Source organism: Anser brachyrhynchus (assembly GCF_964034855.1).
Source record: "Anser brachyrhynchus genome assembly, chromosome: 1".
Classification (NCBI taxonomy): domain Eukaryota; kingdom Metazoa; phylum Chordata; class Aves; order Anseriformes; family Anatidae; genus Anser; species Anser brachyrhynchus.
In genome coordinates, this window is record NC_137694.1 from 51864064 (window position 1) to 51872437 (window position 8374).

Here is an 8374-nt window from a genome sequence, read left to right on the forward strand (position 1 = left end):
CCTACTCATAAGAGAGGTTACTACAAAGTTGATTGAGCTATAAATCTGCATCCAGAAACACCAAAAAGGGGATTCTGAGCATGAGAGCAAATCATCCTAAGTAGAAGAGAAATGAATAACTTTTTGCATTTGGCCTGTGGGAAACAAAGTAAATGTTAGCCTAGTAAAGACGACACAGAAGAAAAATAAATATATTAGGATTTGGGGGAGCTTTTTCTTTGATTTCATTTGTATCAGGATTTAACCTTCACTGTTTCTGTATATATTTTGTAATAATATCTCGATTAAGAATTACTGAAATATTCACGCATACTCTATTCCATACTCTTGCGTTTAAGATTTTTTAGAGGTGCAACAGAGGCATAAACCCATCGATGACTTACAATCTGACACTAACCTATGTAAGCATTTTAACCATTTCTTCTTTATAAAAAAGTAATCCCAGACTAAAACATGTCAACATTTTGTTGAAGTTTACTTACAAATATGAAGTTTTAACAGCTTTTTATCTCCACTTGCTTTATGTCACTTTCTCCACAAAGCCTCAGAATATTTCTGGACTTTGGGGAAGTTCAGGATTTGATCCAAACCTTGGCCATTCTGGGTTTTAAAATATAAAAAACATATATGTTTGTGTTATAGTATGGAACCGCTTCAAATTTGTGATTTAAGTATACATGTCTCTTAAATTTATTACCTAACAAAAACATTTCATTAAGCCCAGTCAGGGTTGCCAGCTTTTAGCCAATTTACTAGCAGTTCAGGATTTTTATTTATATTGTTTATAAATAATTGTTTTCTGCCAGCAGCCCTCCAACAACCACTACTCTTTTCTGTTGCATATATCTAGAAAATACAAATATGAAATTACAAGATAATCACTAGAAAATTATTAGATGCCTTTCCCAGCGCTGATAGCTGGGGAGATGTCACTTGTAATGGTTCAAGAGTAGCAGAATTATTTTTGATTTTTCTAGGCGTAACCAATGTTAACTCTTGAAAGAAGAGATCTCACCAGCATTTCCTTTTATTCTAGGTAACTTTGTAAACAGCCAGTCTCAGAGAGAATTGGTGTAGATAATTTTGGTTTATTGATTGCCAAAGGGATTTTTTTTCATACTAATTTGATCCTTTGGAGCATTTGAGTTTTCCTTTTGTATTGCTTGCATTTCAGGTTTGGTTTGTTTGGATTTTTTTTTTTTAAGTGAAGATATTTTACAAAAAAACGGAAAGAAGCAGGAACTTGTTTCTTTCTTTTCTACTTACCTGTCTTTTTTGAACCTTTTTCTCTTATCCAGACTTATTTCTTCTGACACTGTGTAATAATTATTAACTAATTTTTTGCTTTTAAAAAGTACTTATTGAAGAAGAAAAAGCAGGAAAATAAATATAAGATCAATGATTTACTGTCCAAGCCATTATTTGCTTGCTTATCGTTCTTCCCACAGATTGCTCATTTCACCCAATCATTTTACAGAAGTTGCATTTGATTGCTTCTGTTCCAGCTAAGCTGTACTTAGCACATATATTTTAGAAAAAAAAAAAAATATTGTTTCCAAGTTATTACTGCTGCTTCTGATTATCTGAACACAGCTTGGGGCCTGTCTGCCTATGGCAGAAATTAAAATAACCTGAAGGTCTGTGTGCAGTTGACAATAGTAACCTTAGATAACTTCCTCCACTGTTGTTGCAAAGGAGAAGCAGCATCCTTAATCAGCTTTGTGTTGACTAGAGAGTCACCTTACTTCAAAGGAGATCCACCAACTTTAAGATTCTAGTAAATCAATGGAGCAGTTGAAAGGAGGTGTATGAAAAGTCATGCTTGTAGTCTCTGTCAAGCTGTCCTTTTATTGTTACACAGGTATGCTACTCTATATATGTATCTGAATCACAGTTGCATGGAAGAAAACCTTACAAGTTTGGTAGTTGTTAATCTAGATTCATGGTTTACGGTATCTTCACAGCATATGTCAGATACTATGCCTAATACTCAGTTACAACAACCATAATGTTTTCTGTGTAGGCATATTTATTTTCCTTGAAGCAGACAGAGATCCTCTTTCTTCCAGTTCTCTCAGTTGAATTGAGAAGTCTGGGCAAAGAAATAAGGGAAAAAAAAGCATCAGGACATAAGGAAATACTACTTTCTGAGAACAAGGAACTGTTTATCTTGACCCAATACTGGAGCCCTAGCCTCTAGTCTGCTCTGTGTCTTCTAAATTTGGTTCTATAACTTAGCATAGTTTTTAATCTTTGACAGATGGAAAACTGAAATATATATATATAAACAAAGAAAGGATAGATAATCAAATGTAAAATTGTAATATGTAATCCTAAGTATTTAATCTACATACACAAGCTTATATTTCACCTGTCCTTAGGCCCAGGTAACAATTTTTGTGAAAGCCCCTATTTCTGAAAGACACTGGCAAAAGTGTATATGATGTACACAGGAACTTTGAGAGATAAGCAATCATAAAACAAATCTAGCAAATTAACAGTGTCATGTTCATTATTGCAAGAGTCAAAGCACAGGATCAAAGACTCAGGAAAAAAATAAAGTTTGACAAAAAAGAATCATTTGAGAGTAAGGGTCACAGACAAACAGGAACAAAAGAATAAAGAGCAGAAGAAAACATCTGCAAGCCTTGCTAGTTGGGAGGGAGAAGGAAGTAGGAAGAGGGAGGAACCATTACACATACTTGTCCTCAGAGGTTTCCATACATTTGTGTACTGCACGTTGTTTGAACCTGGTATATAAAATAGTCACATTTCAGAGATAACATATATCACAGATGACCTCCCCATAGGGGTTTCCCTTCCTCTTAAAAGATAGAGGAAAGAGAACTTTCTTACCACAGAAGTACATAAGGACCTTTAGAGGCTATAACCACCTATCTCCCACAACTTTAGTGAGATATGTGCATTTTTTAAATATGTAAGGTCTTCCCCTTGCTTCTTATCTCAATATTTATGTGAGGTTTCACCAAAAACAGGGGCTATCGCTACATCAGACAGATCTATAGGAGACAGATCCGTGTGCGATGAGCAGTGCCAGATCTGCAATGACTCCTGATAGAGAATCAGAGTAATGAATCCCAACCTGGCTTCAATTGAGTACTCAGATATAGAAAGCATACAGTTTACCTTATGTTCTTTCCTATTGACAATATCCATTTGGGGATGAGCTGCAATAACCCAGTACAATCCTAGGAAGGTTTTAATTTATACCAGAAGCCATTCTTGCAATCACCTTTGGTTCCCATACCTTAAAGACAGGGAGATATATGTACCTGCTGCCTAGTAAGCCAGTGGGGATGCTTTCATAGAAACATCTCTTCCATAAAGTGTTCACAAAGACTGATTTCAGATAAGAAGGCCAGGTTCCCTTGGCTTTTTCTGCAGCCAAAGAGGTGAAAAATGTAGGTTAATAGCTTGTTTTAGTTGATCTGAGGAGACTATTGCTTTTCATTAATATGGAAGTTTCTTGGGCAGAAATACCCTTTCATATTACTATAGAGCACCCTTTCCATATCTTTCCACACTTATTTCCTGCAGAAGAGGTCAGGAGCAATATCAGGTGTATCAGGCTGATACACCTCCGTGGACTAACCATCACAGGAACTGGAAAACGTCACATAAATCACCTACATTTCCATACTTGGAAATGTATCAGGAAAATGTCTTTGCATACATTTTCAGATGCATGCAGTTAAGATATACAGAAAATGTTTAGAGGGTAGAAATAGAGTAAAAAATAGCATCCATGAAAGGGATAGTTCTGCATACCCCTTCTTGGACATGGCTGCCGCTTTTACAGTGCATATTTTGCTCCTTAGAGTATTTACTTGGCTAATTTTTTCAACAGCACCTGTGGTGATACTATATTTATTGTCTATGTTTAATAGGATATTTAAACTAGTACATTCTACTCATCAAAGAAATGGTTCTTCAGTATTCTTACCTGCCTCACCCCTGTAAATTTTTGGAGCACATTAATTTTGGAGCACGCTATACGAGTGCTTTGCAACATAAATACTCACAAGTGTTGTCAGTGATTTCCAGTATATTGCAAACAGAGGTAAAAAGTAAAAATGTGAGATGATCTTTCCAAGATATGACATTAAACTTGAAAGACCCTTTCTCCAGATTCTGACTCAGACTTGTAAAAACTGTTTCTTATCCAAAGCATTATAACTGGGTGCCAGATGCTGTCTGATTGTCCACCGTAGAGTAACTCCTCTATGAAATTGGCAGGCACTTCTGCAGTCTAAGTCTGGTGAACTCTTTTGAGAAACAAAGTAAAAATGTTTCACAATGAGAGTGGTGTCCAGCACAGGGCAGCCCTGTGGCTCTCTGACAGCAGTTGGGCACTCGCGTCCCTTACAGTTGTCAACAAGGGAAGGGAGTAAAATCCAGTGGCTGGTACTACAGAGTTTCAGAACTGATGTTATAATATTAAATTATTGACTGCTAATATTTGTTTCTGTTAATAAAAAGCTTGCAAAATGAAGTTTTTTCAATCTAAGTACATCTAAGTGTCAGTAGTTTCTACATAGCACTTGCAATTGCTTATACCATTTATCTGTAACCTCTTTTAAATCAGAAAACATGTAAATCATATTTTTATGAAAGTCAAAAAAATTGGTTACAAATACCACTTTTGGGCTGGAAAATGTTGCAGACTTGGAGGGGAGGGAGGGGAAGACAACTTACTTTTTTTGACTGAACACTTTTCTGTTAATATCACCCACTTTGAAACAGACACATACTTTCTACATTTTAATATCTTCCACAAAACTTTCTGCAGAGAATTTCACATGCAGTTTAAAATATAAGTAAAAGAATTCAAACAAGCCTTTTATGACAGTTAAAAAAATTGTCTGTATGTTTGGAATATATTGACAGCATGTAGTGTTTATGCTGTCTTTGAATATTGAAATATAAAAATACATCCTGGATATCCTTAATCATAATAACACTGTTTTATAAATATGGTCATAAATATTAAAACCTATATAATGCATATATGGAAAGTATAGACTTTTTGAGACTCTCAGAGTCATTTCTGCTTTGCAAATCATGAACTTTAAGAGACACATCATTTAAGAGAGACAAAAGAAGGAAGAGTTTGGAGACAGAGACAAGGATTTATGATAGATCCCTATAGGAACTGTGGAAGAATAAGGCATTCATCTGCCATTTTACATGCTTAACCTAGAGGTTACAACCTCAACACCCTAGCTATGATGAAGCCTAACCCAAGAGGTCTTCAACTTTAAAGCACTCCAGGTGAGAATTCTTTTCTGACCTTGATCTTAAAGGCTTTCTTCACCCTCGGTCTCAGCAATACAAAGGAAAGCTCACAGATAAACCTTACAGGATTTGCAAACTTCTTTGCAAAAGGAGTATTTGAATTTTCAGAGCATGTCAAAACCTCATGCAAGTGGGATTATCACTGACCACTATTTCCTACCTTGAAAAGCCTTACCTGTATCTTTTTAGAGAGACAGGACAATACAGCTTAATGTATCTTTAGGATAAGGCAAGAGATACGTGTTGGCTGGAATCTTTATTTAAAATTCCAAAAAGGAAAAGGAAAAGGGAAAAGGGAAAAGGAAAAGGAAAAGGAAAAGGAAAAGGAAAAGGAAAAGGAAAAGGAAAAGGAAAAGGAAAAGGAAAAGGAAAAGGAAAAGGAAAAGGAAAAGGAAAAGGAAAAGGAAAAGGAAAAGGAAGACTTGAAGACTTACAAAAATTTGACATACTATAGATATAGAACTGAACTATTTTATGTAAAAAACAAAGAACTCTAATCTCAAACTGGAAAGTAACAGCAACACTTTATATATGTATTTTGAATGCCAAAAAGGAATGGAAGTGGAGAAGGTAATATAAATAAAATGTATTCTGTAACAAGCTGTTGCAGTTCACAGAATTGTTGACCCAACAACTTTCCAAGGTTTCTCAGCTGAATATGGACACACAAAATAAATGGAAAATATAACTTGCTATCGTAGGTTGTAGTTTCCAACACAATCAATAATGCTAAAGAACAATAGAAATGTGATTAATCTAGATATTTACAGGATCAAACTTAACATAGCAAAATGTCTCTTTAAATGTCCTAATAAATTTTCAGGTAGAGCAAAACTGTGAGGGTTGATTTCAGGTTGAATTAGTGCTTTAAGAGAAATTCTGAGACAGAGCAGAATGCCTTTTATCCCATCTTGGATGTAAAAGTGGAGAGAGTGACAGATTTTTTTTTGTTTCATTTAAGGCAAATAATAAACTACATTTTCTTCTTCTAAAAAAAAAAAAAAGTAATAAAAATTCTCTGTGAACCCTGATATTCATCTTAAAGAGTGTAAACAGATGTATACTTATAAAAAAAATTGTCAAGATAAATGTTACACAGTAATACTCAATCACTTCTTTGCTGTGATCTTCTCCTATTTCTGTATGGCATATATTTTCATTGTAAGTATAATGAATCCAAGGCACAAGGTCCTGACTGTTCTTTACACTTTTGGAAATCAGAGTGGAGATATGATTATATAACTAAGGAAATTAGCATCAGAACTGTGTCCCTCGTCTCCATATATGACTCAGAAACACCTAGCACACATTGAAAGGTGCATTAAGAAAGAATAACAACTATAAGAAATGTTTTGTTGTTGTTGTTTTGTTTTGTTTTGTTTTTTTTCCACAGCCTCATATTGGAAGACCCTGAGAACTTGACCCACTGATGAATAAGGCATAAATCTGCTAAGCAGCTATGAATATTTGCAATATAGTGGCTTCTAAGGACTTGGGAAATTCTTTTCATTGTTCTGACCTCAAAGGGTCAATATTCTTATCTCCTGGCAATGAAACATTGTTAACTGATTTCTTGTTTTTTGAACATTAAAGAGCATCTAAGATGAAGCAGTCAAGACTTGGACAGAATAGATTTTTTCCCTAGCTAAAATATGTATCAAGATCCTGACTAGCTACATAAGACTCATAAATGATGGATGCTATTTTCCATACTTTCTGAAAATTTTGGGAGATTTAATGGCCTGAAGGACTCCACATATAATTTACTTGAGCTTCTAATTATCAGACGAAAGAGCTCCTTCTCACTGTCATTGACCATAATTATGTCTTTTAAAGCAGTATCAACAAAAATTACAATAAAACATTGTCACTGTATACAGATCCATTACCACAGACTTAGAGGTAAGCAGTAACTTCACCTTGTTTATGATTGCAAAGAAGTAAAGTCCACCACACTTGATACCATCCTCCACAATTTCCTCAAAAATAAAGAGCTTTGGGCACCAGCTGCCATTCGATACATGACACAGGAAAAGTAGGTCTAATTGAACAATGAGCATTTTAGTCAGTTCCCTTCTATAATTGTTCCATGATTCCCTTCAAGGTGGAGATTATAATGTCATCTGGCTCTGCTGTCATGACTAAGGTCGATGTAGGTACAGAAATATGTCCTGAAGTCATAGCATAGTCTTAACAATATGTAGCTTATACATCCAGTGAGCCTTTCCTCCACTTCATCATGTAGCAACTCCCCTGGATTGGCTCAGTCTTCTCTTCCTACACAAAAGATCTGTCTTTGAGCCACTGCATATCCTTGCTCTTCTGCCTTTCTTACAATTATTGGACAGGACAGTATGAGGGCCATTTTGCTTTTGTACCCATTAAAATGCTGCTCCCACTAAAATAGCATATGTGGCTCAGACTTGCAAACTTTAAATTCCCACCTGCAATTTAAGAATCCTATCAGAAAGAATCCTACCAAAGCAAAAAAAAAAAAAAAAAAAAAAATGCAATACAAATGGGAGAAAGGGGAGCATGGTCTAAACAACTTTGTAGCAAGCCGTTGACTCTTCATACTCTTTTCCAAGCCTGGAAACAAAACAGACACACACACTCAACTGTTTTTGTTATCATGTTAGTATTATGTTAGTATTCTGAAAAGTAGACTCCATTCCATATATTGTCCACATATATTGGACAAATTACATATTGGTTTTCCAAAATGGCCCCAAACAACTATATAATAATGTCATATTTAAGTATAAATATGGTCTTTGATACATATGCTAAACATCAAGTGAACTTTTAATATGAGTAGTGAACAACTGATCAGTAACTTTTGGCAAGAACAAGACAGCAAGGTGGGTGGATATATTTCTATACAGCCTCTTGGGAGGGAAGTAACCCTGTGCTATCCCAGTGTTTCTAGGTACATCTGTGATATCTCTCAGCACCCTATATTTCAGGAAGTCAGCCTGTTTGTGAAGTTATTGTAAGGTAGCAGTGGGCATAAGTAAAACACTGCAAATATAGTACTTGGCCAAAAGTAGCCTCCCCT